The sequence below is a fragment of the Cydia fagiglandana genome, chromosome 19 (assembly GCF_963556715.1).
Source record: "Cydia fagiglandana chromosome 19, ilCydFagi1.1, whole genome shotgun sequence".
Classification (NCBI taxonomy): Eukaryota; Metazoa; Arthropoda; class Insecta; order Lepidoptera; family Tortricidae; genus Cydia; species Cydia fagiglandana.
Window position 1 is genome coordinate 14,952,834 of NC_085950.1, and position 17,571 is coordinate 14,970,404.

Here is a 17,571-nt window from a genome sequence, read left to right on the forward strand (position 1 = left end):
GAAACGACCATCAGAAAAAAATTCATTACTAATTTAATAAGTCCTTTTTCTAATATTTACAACGATATTTAAAAAGATAAGAAGACGCTTTTACTGGAACAAGTACTAATTGTTTCTAATAATGAGCACAAAGTCCTGAATTTCGTCGACTAGTATCATCAATTTTGCATTATTTCGACTTTTCTTGTAAGAGCGCTCTTAAATTTCCAAATAAAAAATCTTGAAAGCAGTCGTAAATAAAACTGGTTAAAGCAATTTTATATTCTTATGGAAACATTTGTATCTCCGTCTCCGATCAATATAAGTTTTTCTCAACTTTATGCAACAAAAAACTATTCTAACTTAACTATTAATTATAACGGGCACCGCATTGCAGTGCGGTAGACAAAACATTTCACGCAGATCATCACGTTTTGCTGAAAAATCGAGTTCATGAATCGTGAAAACAAAAAATATTGATAAACTACACAATGATTGAGACTGAAAAGTACAAAAAGATATATGTCACAAAGGCGATCTTATCATTAAAAGGACTGCTAGACTACTAGGTTTACTGTTTTACTGGCTGACATGAGACTCTATGCTCGCCAAGCATCAGAATAATGTCCAAGGATCCTCATAATTCCCGTAAACCGTCCCCGGTGGCAGTCTCCCCCCGAGCGCCGCCCGGGGTGGACGCGTCGCGCTTGCTCTAACAAGTATCACCCTTGTAAACCCCCCATACCGAACTAAATCGGCCCGCGACCCTTCTAGTGACGTGTAAATCTCGGATTTTTAATCTCGGTAAGATGCTTTAATTCAATATTGTCGAACGCGTGTATTGTAACCTGTTGCTGCCCCGCTTGTTGCTTAAGATGGGCCAATCTTGAGATTTCCAATATAAATATCAAGGATAACGACCAAAATTACCGGATAATTTCTTTAGTATTGATGAAAAATTATCCTGTTAAAGTAATATCGATTTTTAATACTCCAACGCTGGATTTATCCTTAATAGGTTTTCGCCGATGGTTTGAAATATTAGGGATGTACATTTGTACATTTGATTTGTTTACAATATTTTCGCGGTTTTAATACATTTAATATTCTTCAGTATGTTATATTAATGTAAGCTGAATTGGGTAGGTTTATAAGTAGGTACACTTTGGCGGCAATACCAACCCAAGTTGTAATATTTATATATACCCAGTATTAAAGAATATGTGTTCTTCTTAATTGCTACAAAATGATGCAATATTTACTAAGCTAGCTAATGTAAATGAAGCACATACATTAAAATATATTCTTGCATCTATAAATGCATTGCTTGCCTTCATAAATACCAAATTTTATAAATTACCTACTCTTCTTGATTTCCAGCTTCACCTAATTAGATCTATTTAATTTTCACATACACGTTTCACAAATACATAATTATAAAAAACCGGGCAAGTGCGAGTCGGACTCGCGCACGAAGGGTTCCGTACCAAAAAAAAAACAAATAAAAAGCAAAAAAAGAAACGGTCACCCATCCAAGTACTGACCACTCCCGACGTTGCTTAACTTTGGTCAAAAATCACGTTTGATGTATGGGAGCCCCATTCAAATCTTTATTTTATTTTTAGTATTTGTTGTTATAGCGGCAACAGAAATACATCATCTGTGAAAATTTCAACTGTCTATCACGGTTCGTGAGATACAGCCCGGTGACGGACGGACGGACGGACAGCGAAGTCTTAGTAATAGGGTCCCGTTTTACCCTTTGGGTACGGAACCCTAAAAATTAAAGTGATTGCCTAACTATTTGAGAAGTTTCTAAAGTGCTTAAGCTCAATGTAACCTATTGCATTATCAATTTATCACAGAGTTAAATAGCCACTTTCGGTCTCCATCATCACATCAGTTGGTTGTCATTAGAATAATTCAAGTTTTGTTTTATGCTGGATATTATTTTTAAGACTACTTGCTCCGCATTGTGTGTTTTTATTGTTCTTAATGTTTTTATTTCTAAATTTAAGGATTAAGTTTAAGGAACCACTGAAAATCAGCGTCATTGCACTATGTGCTCCGACACATGATGAGTGGTATCCTCTTTGAGACAGCAAGTTATAAAACCATGTCTTAGATATTTAATATCTGTTAATTTTAAGATCGTTGTGTCAAATAAATTCTTTTCATTTCATTTCATCATATCATAATATTGCATCGGTCTTTTATACGTAAATTTTGAGCCATCTCGAAGGTCAGGAAGTGGTTGTTATTTAGCTTCCAAGATTTATACACACTAACAGGAAAAGTTTAATAAAACCTTGCAATAATAACTCTGAAATAGGCTAGATGACATGTTTCTATTAATGGTATCAGTTGATCAGTTGATCGTGATGTCACAATCAAGTTGAAGCCATCTTGAAGTCTGGAAATCTAGTATTGCGTTTATGTGTATAGTTGCCAATTGCCATATAATATAATCTATTTTTTTACAAAATGTAAAGAATCAAATGGTTCTTCAACTTTTTCATTTTGTATGTTATAAAATAAAATTTAATTTTTAATGTTTGTGATCTCATATTTTGTAATGATTCGCATATTTTTTTTCTCCAACTTAATGTGATGCTCATTTTTTATCTATTTGACTAGATTTTATTATGAAATTCAACAAGTATTATCATCTCTTTTATGTCAAGCGTTTAGTCTCACTACTCACTAGATACCAAAGAGACTCATTCCTTCTAGTCTAGTTCAGACTTTGGTCAGATTGAAAAAGGAGTTTAAATTTTCGGTTGATCTTGTAATTAAAATTCAGAACACGTAATGGGTCGATAGGATTGGACTTACTTTGGCATTTTATATTAAAAGAGGAAGTAGCGTATTACATCGTGACGCTTACATATGAATATCTATTTATCTATTTAATACCTTTAAACGACCAATTCTTGTTTATTTATACATATTATGGATATCGGAAACGGCTCTAACGATTTCGATTAAATTTGCTATGCCTATGGGGGTTTTGGGAGGCGAAGAACGATCTAGCTAGGTCCTATCTCTGGGAAAACGCGCATTTTTGAGTTTTTATATGTTTTTCAGATGGGTCCATATTGGGTCGCATAATAATTGATTGTCCTAATGTAATGTTACGCATAAAACTCATTTCGCATAATTGTTATTGTGCTGGAAATATTAACATTTCTGAAAAATTATAACACAAACCTAACCTAACCTACCCTATTCTACACAACCTATGCAAAATATTTTCGAAAATACTTTCTGTTTCAGCTGAAAAAAAAAATACGATAAGAGATTTATGCGTAACATTACATTATGACAATCAATTATTATGCAAAGAGATAGGATCCCCTCCCGGATAATATTAAATGATATAGAATAGAAATAAATTATTCGTAAGCACAACCATAGAAGAGAAAATTATACAGAACAGAAAAATATAGGACGGAGAAAGTGGGCAGGGGGCCTAGCCAAGATGCCAACCGTTTGCGCTGCGATAACGAAACGCTCTGTCTTTCTATCACTCTTACATATTAGTGCGATAGAGAAAGAGATAGTGTTTCGTTGTCGTAGCTCAAACGATTGGCACCTTGGCTAGACACATAGATGAAGCGACCATATATGCGTTTTGAATGTCATTCAATACATAATATGATTTCTAAGATTCTTATATCATTTTCTGACACGTATAGGCGAGAGACATGAATAAATTGCGAAAAAAAAGACATTCCCGAGATAAGCCGAAAGTAACGATGTTGTCAACGAGTATCAAATGATTTCGTAAGGCACCCCACAATATTTGTTAACTTTGACACCTCATTATGGTGGCACAGGCGAGTGATTCACGCAGGTGATATGATTCTGTCAACGTTCGATAAGATAATGCCGTTATCATCCATTGCTTTGATGAATACGAGTATGCGTTTTGAGGTTGATATTTTGCACACGAATTAATAAAAAGCTTTAGAATTGCTGTGATTTTATTTAAGTGTGTTTTATTGCTTTGGTCTACTTAAGATCTATATTAATTGACTACTATAATGATAAAATTTGTAATCATTCCCGCTCAAAATAATAAAATACCTATCTAAAACTACATGCATGCGCTTGATAAAAACATTTCGTTTACATTTCGTGTTCAAAACATAATTAAAGTTTTCAGGAAACAGTTGTTACTTTTTGTTTATTGCACGAGTATACAGTTAACAATTGAATGATGAATGTGGAGTAATTTAACTAATCGGAAAATCCGTCATTTTCATTTTGGTCTCGAAATGACAATACCGTCCACACCTGGCGATACGTAATTAGTATTGTGTAAGTAAAGTGTTAATTAAGACAGGGTGCGCCTTCGTGGATAATATTACTGTTTATTTTTATTACTAAGTATTCTATAAACCAGGTTTTTCCTGGTATCGGATATCCGATAATTTGTGAGCGTCAGGGTGACAAGACCATGATAGTTAATATAACGAGTCATACTCCAAGTTTTAGAACTATTCGGTAGGTAAAAATCGAGAAATATTGAAAATAAAGTAGTCACTGTAGTCAGCCATTCTGACGTCAGGTTGACAGGACCAAGTCCAGTTCCCCGAGTTGTAGGCGTTATATGGAATCCATCTTTTGACAAAGCTTTTAGTACCTAATTAATACCTTTCATAATTACCTACTCTTTTTAATTTAGTTTGACTTATCATAGAAAAGTTACAGGAAATAAACTTTGCATGTGCACGCCAGTTAATGTGAGCCGAGCCCAAAAATTTGTTCACAAGTCACTGGAGGCCTTGGTTACTTTTTCTTAGATTACATTACTTACATTTATTTCAGTTTATATCATAGAGCTATACGAATTCTTCTAAGAATGTATATGATAACACAAGCATAAATATGTCATGATTTATGAAAAGTTATTCCTTTCGGCAAAATATGTATAAGATTGTTTCATTTTAACTATTCGACCGAAAGAGTGCAAAAAGAATGCGAACAGAGAATTTGCATGAATTTCACCGTGGTCCGCTTTCAGGGAAAATTAAAGCTTTTAGGTGCCGACGTCCTTAGTATTAAAATTATTCCAATTTCAAACCCCGTGCACTGGCATCTGCCGTGTGAAATTCTTTGATATAGCAGGAATAGATAGGGCAACACTTTACCGGTCGTTGGGGGGATTCTAGTCTAGTTTTCACGTCTTTTAAATGTAACTGGGAGTCCGAGCTCAGAAATATATAAAAACTCAAAAATGCGCATTTTCCTACAGATAAGACCTATCTATCTATGTTTGCCCCCGAAAACCCCCCATATAGCAAATTTCATCGAAATCGTTAAAGCCGTTTTCGAGATCCCTGAAATATATATCCCTATGTATATATGTACAAGAATTGCTCGTTTAAATGTCTATTATTGCCGTGGGTACCTCTACCTTTCCATTAAAGGACCGGAAAGAGATTAACTACCTCTCCAGAGACCTGTTACCCATTAACAGCTTAACTTTAAACTACCAAAACAACGTCTTCCTATAATGTGTAGGTACTATTAATCATGTTTACTTATGTATATAGCTTTGGGATTATTTGTGACGTCCATTATGACGTATCATATAATACAATCAACATAATCCTGAGAATCTGTGTACTCATCGCCGACTCCAGGCAGAGTAAATATCGCCGAACAATAAACCGAAGTTAATAACTTTAAATATAGCCCGATGATATTAATAGTCATCTGAATGAACCATTTAAACGCATTCTAACTTTATTAACCCTTAATCTTAATATATAAGTATTGCTTTTGAAACTCGACCTTAAATTCTACACCTTAAAACTCTTTTCTAGTTTGTACATTCTGAGATACGAGCTTGAAAGATGGAGAATGTAATTTTAGAGCAACAGATTTCCCAGTTAACTATTGCACCTGAATTATTTGGAATCAAGCTTTAATCCAAATGGCATAAAACTGTGCGCGTCTGTAAATTTAGCTAGTGTATTTGTTTACACGATACCGACAAACGCGTTAAAATGCCTCGTAATAGACGAACGATCAAAATGACGTAAATGTGATTAGATTTGCAAGAACATACGTTTTTCTTTTTTAAGAAAGTGGGAAAATAGCTACTGATTCGCGCATTTGTTTAGAATAGCGTTATTTTAGGCTGCGGGTTCTTAATTGAAACTTTTATAACATATAGCTCTAAAAAAAGCAAATGTAATAAGCATGCAAAAAACCTCATGAGACCTAGGAGAATAACATATCATCCGTTGCCATTTCTTCACCGATTCATATTTACTCGCAAATTCACCTGTAAAATATACACGCACTATCTGTCAAAATATCTACTAGTTAACAGAAAATGTTTTGTCACCATTTGACAGCATAGAACAATACTACTGAAAAGCTCTAGAAGCAGTGTCTCAGAATCGGGAAGTTATTGAACGTATCAGGCATCTACGAAATTGAAAATACGAACCTTTATAAAAATTTATTTTACTAAGTAGGAAACTTTGTTGAAATACCTAAACACCTAGGAATCTCGAGTTCCATGAATATTGCTCATTTGAACGAATCGAACGAACGAATGTATCTAGGCTTCATTCTGTTTTTATATGGCGCCTCATGAACAACACATTGACGTCAGTCATAAAATTGCTCGCCATAGGATCAAACTAGCTTATAATTGGCCTCTGTTTCATAGGTAACCTCCCGCAGAGAGACACTTTATGCTTTACTACCTTGTATACAATGTAGTATCCTATGTCAGATTAAAATACACCTTAATGAAATGGTTCTAGGTCCATTTTCGACTGACTCTATTTGCCAGATTATGTCCCTTTGGTCGGCCGCGTTAAGTTTGCCGGAGCGATAATGGGTTATTAAATGATGATATTTTTACTCATACGTACGTACATAACTGCCAATATGGATATTTTACGTCGTTAATCATTAAATGAAAGGTTAAACTCAGCAGCGTAGGTACGCTATTACTTGTGACTGGTATACCTTTATTTTCGAATATATTAAAATGGGGTCACTCACTTATTTTCAATATGTATCGAGTTGTGTTTGTGTGTTCCTCACAGAAGTTTTGTTACCTTTATATTTGTCTAACATAAGCTTGATAGGCCATTTTTGACTGCGCATCTCATTGCATTAATATGATATTGAAAACTTATTGGTACCGTAACTAAAATCAGGCACCTTTAGTCCGTAACATACAACTATGGAACAAATACAAATCATAAGGGCTCGTTAAGAATCAATGTTAAAAACTGGAGCATACTCTCGCGTTTTGTACACATATTTAATTACACAAACGGGTCTACCGCGATATAATTTCATTGTTTTTACCTTTAATTCTGACGTTTCAGCTGAGTTGCACCAGCTGTGGTCACGGAAAGACCAACAATGAAAACAATGAAATTATATCGCGGTAGACCCGTTTGTGTAATTAAATATGTATACTTGCACTAACTTAAGGACTATAGTTACCTGAGTTTACGGTATGTTCATTCACCTTAGAAAGTAGCCACACATGTGCGATCACGACGCACTGATACTCACATTGATTAGTGTTATATAGGCAATGAATGTTCGGTCAGAATAACTCCCCTGGCTCTCTTTATTGCTCGGCTCTCACTCATTCAGTAACCGGTGCATGGTGCACGCCACGTGTATGGATTTTGCCATAACATAATAATTATGTAAGAGGATTTTATTCCTTCCATATATGCCGAGAGTTATTAAAATTTCAGTATGTTTTACCCCATCGCTGCTCGGTTTTGTATTTTGTGAGTGAGAGAATATAAAATATGCATCATTTCTATTTTCTTTTTTCGTCGAAGGAAGTAACCTAAAAGGAACATTGTTGTGAAACTGTAACTTAGGATTGCGAATTTACGCTTAAGATTATTTTCACTTATAGGTAGGTAGTTAATAATGAAAACCACGTAAAATAATCAGTAATTTATAAGTACCATCGAATCATTTCGTTTAATCCAGATAGAAAATGCGAATTATTGTGAACGCTGGTGCTGCAATACCTAGAACGACATATTATGAATTATGAAGCAACTCACGGGAGAATTTGTACAAATAAAGCAGATAACACTTTAAAGAAGTAACTTGTGGAGACTAACAACAGTCATTAAACAAAATATTGTTATAAAGTAAGTGGATTACTTCAATATCTCAAGTGTTTTATAAGCTGCCACGTTTTGCCTGTCCGAAATTTAAACACTAAAACTTAATTCATTACTCCAAGTCTACATTTCATGAGTTGTGATGTTACTGGCTTAAAGTGACATTCCATTTCCAACTGCAGCTGCAATACTGTTCATTTTCTATGGCAATTGACAATGACAGCGACGCGTTTCCATAGTAAAATGAACAGTATTGCAGCTGCAGTTGGAAATGGAATGTCACTCTTAATCACTTGACAACAATGTAATTAAAATGTTTTGACATGTACTGTGTTCAACTGTTAAACTCAAGATAATGGAAATTATTTGTGAAGGTCACCCAAAGGAGAGATTACTTTGTAAGTTTGAGAAGATAAATAAATATTATAGGACATTTTTACACAAATTGACTAAGTCCTACGGTAAGCTCAAGAAGGCTTGTGTTGTGGGTACTCAAACAACGATATATATAATATATAAATACTTAAATACATAGAACACAACCATGACTCAGGAACAAATATCTGTATCATAATACAAATAAATGCCCTTACCAGGATTCGAACCCGGGACCATCGGCTTCATAGGCAGGCCAGACCGGTCGTCTTACAGCAAGAGTTACTTCAATTGAATTAGTGTTAATTTGACTAATGTGAAATTTAAAATAGTTTAAAAACTGTAACCCTATTTCATATGCTTTTTTTATATAATAAACAAAGAATGAATCAAATGGTGCATCAGCTGATTTATGTTAATGATAGGGTGGAACACATATGTATACAACCATACTGAAATGGATGCGGATCTCACTGCGTTCGAGCGCTTAACTATCTCGGCAGAATTGAGTGCTTTTCACCAGAGTTCATTACTTACACTACTTTTCATTTCGAATACGAGGAAAGTAAAATAGGCTACCTAAATCAATTTTGTAAACATGCAGATACGTCTGCGATCGATATTCCAAATTTACCACGCACGCACAGATAGCGGAGGTTGCGGGTTCAAGTTCTGCCAGAAGCGTAAATTTTTCCATTTTTCACAAATCCATTTAAAACCAAATTACTATTGCTTATCGTAAAAAAAGGAATGAAATCGTACTTGGAAAGTAAAATACTCTAGTGCAGAAGCGTGTCACTTTCTGCACACTTTTTAGAACAACAATAACCATCATTCAGAGCATGAGAAATGATAAGGACTTATTCAAGTAGATATAATTTCAATTCGCGTGATCCGATGATATCCAAGACGTATTCCAGTAGAGACCCGGCTCGTATTACAATTGCCTCGCTAACGATTGTCCCGCAACGCGACGCCTGGATTTATTGTTCTGTATCGATCCTGCGATATTTTCGGACTCGTATCCATAGGCTTAGGACACTGGTCGTACATGTGTGCCGTGACGTCAGAGCTCAAGATTTAGGGATCGAGTTGTCACTAGTGTGCTTGATCGAACGTGATGGATGACATATGTATTGGAGATCTTAAGGTTTTGTCGTGGTTTTGAGAGCGACGTAAGGTAAATTAATTAAGTCCTATAACTGAATACTCATACGCTACAACACGCATTCATTGTAGATAATACTGTAAATTGAATTGCAATCATCCTTACTTCTTACATTTGTCATGAAAAAGGGGTAAAAAATATACAATACACTAGTTAAAAGAAGGTGTGTTAATGCCTGATGAGTTTTTTTAATAAGGAAGGATTTTCAAGTGATTGTTTTTTATTTTTAATACATATTATTGGTTTTACGATTAAAAAGATTGATATTCAGGGACGTAATAAAATTACAAAGGTTCTGTTTATCCCCGTTTCCTCTATAAAGTGACGGCAGTTTACCTATATTTTGCGTGGGCGGCGAATATAGACGTAACTCGATTATATGTGACGACCCATGGCTAAAGGTACCTTACGGCGGTTGGCGCTACGCTACCATTAACGCCGCTCCAATATTATTGCGGCGCTATGCGACATAAGCGCCGGCCGCCATAAGGTACGTTTTTCTGTGGAACGTCACATATTTTTTTCTCTGAAGCAAAACCTGCTTAACCTTTCGTAAAACTCATTATAATTGTTGGAAGAACATGGTTTGTAATACTTAAGTAAGTACGCGCACTGGTTTTATAATTATTTTCCTCCACGTCGTTGTTGAGTTCGTGATAATTTCATATTTTGACAATCGAAACTTCAGAAATGTGTCGGAAACTCGCGTTCCAGAGTTCTCGCACTGAAGAATCGCCGTTACAATTTTTTTCAGTTTTGTTCTGTAGATATCAGAATTTATAAAGTGCATCTACTTAAATTCTATTGGTATATAAACGAAGACTTTCAGTATTAGAATAATAGGGAAACAACTTTACCTATATATAATTGAGACTCAAAATACTTATGAAGTTGAACCTTTACCAACTTAACACAAAAGCCGCGTAGGTAGTTGTACAAAATGTGCAATTGTGCATGTGTGTCGTGAGTGCGAAACCGAATAAACTCGCGAAACTTGCACTTTCAAATCAGCTATTACGTCATTTGAATGAGTGCCGTAACTCCGAAAGTCAAACAGGGATTAGAGATTAGTCGACTTTGTTTTTGATCCCTGCAGCTCATAAAGAGCATTGAAAAACTTTACCTGACAGATTAAGCGGCTTTACTGACGTATTATGAACCTTGAAGGATTTTCCATTAATAGGTATTTTATAAGCTTCTCAATTGGCGGCTAATTGCAAATTAAACCCACTTTTAAAGATGCGTAGCTTTCACACTTTAAACATCGATATTCAATTTAGTTAGAAATATAAGAATTCAATCAAAATGGAATGGAATCAAAATCCAATCAGAATTATATCAAATGTTATGAATGAAAAGTAAAGTATCCAGATGTAAATCCAATATCCCGCTGACGTAATGAATATTCAATATACATATCTGTGTTTATTTGTCGTTATCAAACATGTAGTCAAGTTACAAAATGGTACTGTAATTAAATTCTTTGACCGTACCAAACCGTACATAGGGCACGCAATTGTTTCAAAACAGCAATTAGTGACAATCAGTCACAATAGCGTAGAACGGTCCTAACCTGTAAATACTTGTCCAAGTGCATAATTGAAGCGTCGCAAGGGCCATTCATGCTCATTGGGCAGTTAATCCGCTACTGAAGGTAATGGTGATGGCAGGAGGTAAGCCGGGGCCCCTTTATTAGAGCCATAAAGTCGGGTCGCTGTGCCTTGTGGTTACTTTGTGTCAGGTTTCGCAATGGGCTGGAGATCGTACAGTCGTCATCAGATATATCGGAGCGGCCACGGTGCCCACAAATATCTGAGCACGCCTCTATTGTCAAGGCGTTAGAATGCTTGTTCAGATATTGTGAACACCTCGGCCGCTCCGATATATCTGATGGCGACTGTGACATTGCGAAACCTGTATTTTGTATGTGTACGGTTTGAATATTAGTGTGTTATTGATAGAAATATTACTTGTAGGAAATATAATCTTCTCAGTACAGCCTCTTAATGTAGCAACTAAAGTGACCAATTATATCAAGACACATCTATGTATACTCCTATGGTAATAAAGATGTGTTCCGAAATACATATTAGGCCTCTTTCGCTTATCCCAATCTGTACGGATATGATGGTCGTGCTTGTACACGTGACAGCGAGATAAAATGGTGTCCGTCACTTTCTATCCCACGGTGTTAAAAAGTGACAGTTATTTTATCACGTGGATAAAGATGGATAAAACTATCCATAATACGCCGAAAGCTACTAATAAATAGGAATGTCTGATTAATCTATTTTTAGGGTTCCGTACCCAAAGGGTAAAACGGGACCCTATTACTAAGACTTCGCTGTCCGTCCGTCCGTCCGTCCGTCCGTCCGTCCGTCTGTCACCAGGCTGTATCTCACGAACCGTGATAGCTAGACAGTTGAAATTTTCACAGATGATGTATTTCTGTTGCCGCTATAACAACAAATACTAAAAACAGAATAAAATTAAGATTTAAATGGGGCTCCCATACAACAAACGTGATTTTAGACCAAAGTTAAGCAACGTCGGGAGTGGTCAGTACTTGGATGGGTGACCGTTTTTTTTTTGCTTTTTTTGTTTTTTTTTTTGCATTATGGTACGGAACCCTTCGTGCGCGAGTCCGACTCGCACTTGCCCGGTTTTTTTTACCAGCTCGGACTTAGCGACAGTAAGAAACAATGATTAAATGCGCAAACTTATTTTGTAAAGAAAATAAAAAGGCAGTAAATATTAATTTACGGTATCTTTTCTAAATCCTTGTCGAGGTGTTACGTGGAGCCCCGGGCTGAATTTAGAGGTTGTAAATTATGGCGACCGCGCGCCCTATTCAAGGCATCCATTTTCAAATGAATATTTTGTAGAGCACAAAATCACTTCGAGTAATGAAAACTACTTTACAATGGGTAGTATCTATAAGATTGGTAGTGTGAGAGTTTGGTTAAAAAAATTAAATAAATTAACTTTGTACCTACTTACTATGTTCATTTTGCAAAGAAACCCTATACCTACTTAACGAGATATGTATATAAACTTTGAAAAAAGAATGTTACTTTAAGCGAGGCTTAGACTAGCATAAACTTGCATTACTTACTAAGGAACACTGCATTCCAAATTTTGAGCAGATTATTATTACCGTGATTATAATTGCATGAAATTTCTTGTTAGTAAACCTCTCTTTACGGTTGTTATTATAATAATTATACTAGTGTAACAGAACTCTAGCCAAGAAATGCCACAAATTTTGCAAGTGACAAGTTTCTAATTAATTTTTGAATTAAAAATAAATTAATTTTAAACGGTCAGCTTGATTACAGTACACGTCAGCTCTCACAGGATTTTAATTAGTTTTCCAGGTGCACAAAATGTTAATTAATTACTATCCGCCATAATGTAAATACAGAATACTAGTGCCACTTGCTCGTTCTAGGGTTAGTCAACTGACTCGGATTTAACCGTTTAATACAGGGTTAAACTGTACGGGTAACTGTAGGGTTTAAACGGTTAACTCCGAGTTAGTTGGCTAACCCTAGAACGCTCAAGTGGCCCTTAGTTTGTTACGCTGTGAACTATATTATCGCAAGTTTAATCTCTAAGAAATATTTTCAATTCTTCAATGTCACTTAAATAGATGAACGATGAATGCCACTTAAATAGATTTCAAATAAAAAGAATATATTTAACGAAATTTCATAAATCTTTTTTCAAAATAGGGGACAACCCTGAGAGACTTTTCATAGGTGGGGGTTTTATTTACGTTTCTTTTTTTTTTTACTAGATTCAATTTAGGTAGTTTATATTTAGTTATATTAAATTTCATTTTAGATAACTTGTTTTTATACTAATAAATCAATTTAGTAATGACATTCAAATTATTTTTTATTGAATTTAATGTATAGGTACGTGTCACTCCACTGTTATGTTTTCGATATTATTATCAGTATTTTAATATCTTGAAGGTCTGACGTACCTAATCTTTACACAGTATGCTAGAATATCCTCCTAAGGCCCAAGGTCCTACCTATAGCACTTATTCAGTTCAATGAAATTTAAATCATATTTGATTGGAACAGAGTACCTTTTGCTTTATTTCGTTCAGTTTTTAAACAGCGCAAAATCAACTCTATTTCCTACACTAAAGCTTCAAATTTCTGTGGCATAGTTTGCATTTTTCATTTGTATGGCTGGGCTTTAGGAGGATATTACAGTAAGCCAATGAAGCAAGGGACATTCACTGCTAGACAAAACTTCTAATGGACGTTATATATTACCGTATGATTCGTACTCCGTGAATTTTACTACGTATTATGCGGCCTTTTTAAAGGCTTGCTACACGGTCGCCGACAAGCCTTCTAACCGTCTGACCTTGGTCTGTCCTTGGTCCGTTTTGGTCAAATTTTGTTGGTAACAACTGTCTACACGGTCCGGGACCGGCCAAGGCCACGCGGTCTGGGGGCTTGTCGGCGACCGTGTAGCAAGCCTTTTAGAATACGTATCACGTGAGCTTTTCCGATACAATGTGGTCGCTACTCCAGACTTTTCGGAGCCATCGATAATACGTTACACGTTCGATTTACAGCCACGAACAGATATAAGAGCGACCAAGGTAATCACAAATATCTGAATCCGATTCTATTATGAAGGTTTTATAGTGTGGGTATCTGGGTATCTATAAATAAATAAATATTGGTGGACATCTTACACAGATCAACCTAGCCCCAAACTAAGCAAAGCTTATTGTTCTTGGGTGCTAGGCGACGATATACATACTTATATAGATAAATACATACTTATATACATAGAAAGCACCCATGACTCGAACGAATATTAGTGTTCATCACACAAATAAATGCCCTTGGATTCGAACCCAGGACCATCGGCTTCGCAGGCAAGGTCACTACCCACTAGGCCAGACCGGTCGTCACTATTTCGTTTTTAGTTTTGAGCATATTGGCCTCTCCGATATATTATAAAATGATGGTGACTGTTAATTACATTTTGGCTGTTCTACCATCAAATAGAGTTAGATTACTGTGGTTTGTTTGTTTTTATTGTGTGTTTATCTTCAAGAACAATCTATAACTTATTAAACTTTTCGTCAATGGAAAAGGGAGTCTATCGAAGTAATTATCAGGCGCTCAAACACCTCTCGCTTACTTTACAAACTTCTAATTCTAACAATGCTTCCCTTGCCATTTGTGTTTAATTACGGTTATGGTATTTAGCTGAAAATGTTATTCTCGGGTTTAATTTTTAACCTTTTTCTTGCATCCCGCTCTTACCCACCTCACATAGCGTTAGATGGAGCTAGAGATTTCCTGCCAAATCAAATATATAATACAATTTGAACTCAAGGTACGAGTAACGATAAATAGATGTCAGGATAAGACAATGTTAGTCACGTATTTAAAGGAGTCATTATGACAAAAGTTAAATTTAATTAAGCCTCGAGTTAGTAAAATTGAGGTTTGCTTTGATTTACTTTAAAAAAAATCGTGGATCTATCGAGAATTCATTTCATTTATTTTTCTATCCGTCATTTCTACTCAGGTTACACTGATCTTGTTCGCGTCGCGAATAGCTTATGTTCCAATAAAATACCAAAACAGAGATTGTGTAATACGGTACGAATTGTTTAAGAATTTAAGAATATTTAATAATTCGTTATAGAAACGTTCCGCAGGCCGAAATTGTGAACACGGCGACAAGCTATCGGAATCTCATTACATTCCTACAATTTGTACCGCAGATTGCCGCAAATTTGCGTAACACTACTTAGTATTCCTGTACGAGAATCTCGGAATCCGCTAATGCTACGACTGGGCTGCACGTTGTTAATTCGATTAGCGCCGCCTGATGTTCTTGTCGCTGTATGTTTGTAGCAAACGTTTCTACTAAATCTCTGTCTGCTCATACGAGTAATTACAATTATGTTCTGCACGAATAACGAGGGTTAACATGTGTGAGGTATAAATCTCTCCATCGTGCTTTATTTACCATGTTGTAATCTTAAATCTACTTTATATCAATTATATCTATTGTACGTATGTAAATTTATTAATTAAGCAAACATTAAATATACAGAGACTAAATATACAATACTGACTTAAAAATCATACAAAAGTAACTTAAATATATCTAAATATTAAAATATTTTAATCTAAAAGGCCTCCGCGGGCTGTACCGGGTGCAAAGGTGCCCATTATACTTGCCGCGTTACCGCGTTATATCTATTTATATTTATTTATAAGGTAGATACTCGTACAAATATTAAAAATGAAAATAAACTAACTTATCTATAAAATAAAACTAAAAACTAATACTAAATAAAATAAAATAAATTTAAAATATATCTAAGAAATTGGGCCCCTTTGGCATGGTGCCGAGGACGCTGGCAGCATTTCCCCGCTGTATTACTAAGCTAATACGTTGAGCGAGAAAGCTGCCAGCTCTTCGGTCACCAGTCAAATCTACTTAATTCGAAACGAGTAATTCTGGTATATTTATTTATTTGTTTGTATATAATCGTATATTCCGGGGATCTCGGAAACGGCTCTGTATTTGATTACGCCAGCGTAAACGCTTCATTGGGGGTCTAAAAGCCGGTCATAAAGTTGACGGTCACTACACAACACCCACACTGTCTCGCAATTCGTCCTTTTTATCATGCGTTACAAGTTATAACAGCCTGTATAAATATGTATGTATGTTATGAATATGATGTATGAGGATATGCTTGTGGTGTCAAAACTAAAGTTGCATTTGTGAAGGTAATATCTGTGCCTCCAGTGTAAAAGGGTTAAACTCAAAAAATGTAATTTTTCAGTATGGCCGAAAAACGTTTCAAACCGTGTTTTCTCTGCATTGTTTCTAAAAAAAATAGGTTTTTGTTTTTAGTTTAGATAATTTAAGTCATGAATTATAACTTGTCATTTAAATTAACCTGACTTATGTGAAAGTAACGGAAATATTGGCTTTCAAAAACAACTTATATCCCTTTTCACAAAAATAATGAATGTGTGAAAAGGTTAAACTGCACTTTCTCTAGTGTTGCTAAAATCTTTTTGAACTTTTGTGTTGTGTAAAGAAACCATTTTGGGAACTAAATATTGTTTTTTTTTAGATTGATGGTACAAAAAACAACCCAAAGAGAATAATATCAATGTAATTAAAGAGTGACTTAATATATTTAATTACTCTGTTGAAATTGTGAATGGTTACTGAACAGAGTAATGTTGTACTGTTGTACTGTAGTAGTGTTGCACTGACAACAGGGCAGTTGTACTTGTTTGTCTTACTTCCCCATCTTTGTTTTTTTATTTTTTGTTTTTGTTGCACAATTATTTCATAATCAGCCTTTTAGATGTCTTTTCTTCTACAGGACTTTCTTTTTGATATTTGACTTCCACCATTTTGCACAACATTGACCAACAAAAAAAAATTATATGGAAAGGAATCTAAGTGAACATTAACCATAATCATTAACTCAATTTGGCGAAACTAGATGGTGAAAAACGGTCAAAGTAAATTATTTATACCCCTTCACACATCATGACGTCTTAAAAAATGTTTGTGAATAATAAAAAAACTTAAGTTTTACCGTCATTCACGAACTAGACTCGGTAGTTGAAATAGATCTAAGTGAATTTTGATTTCTTTACACCGAATGTTTCTTGAAATGTAGTTTATTCATTAAGATTAAACTTTACTTTAACTATCGTTCGTAACACGATTCTTAAGTACCAATTTTTTAAACGAGATTATATAAAAATAAATCGTTTTGAACATAATGGTTAAGATTTTTGGCAAACTTAAACCCTTTTGCACAATCGATATCTCAGCAATTAGAAGTCGTAGGGCCGTGGGTGTCAGCACAAAAGATGTAGTTTCATG

General features: G+C 35.1%; 1 protein-coding gene across 1 annotated transcript in view; it reads left to right on the top strand.

Moving 5' to 3' along the window:
* Window positions 1–568: 568 nt before the first annotated feature.
* The window catches only part of LOC134674080 (uncharacterized), a 69,556-nt gene continuing 52,553 nt past the window's right edge, over window positions 569–17,571 (top strand). The window contains exon 1 of the mRNA XM_063532136.1: window positions 569–783. The gene's annotated coding sequence lies outside the window, so the exon portion shown is untranslated. The remainder of the gene's footprint in view (window positions 784–17,571) is intronic.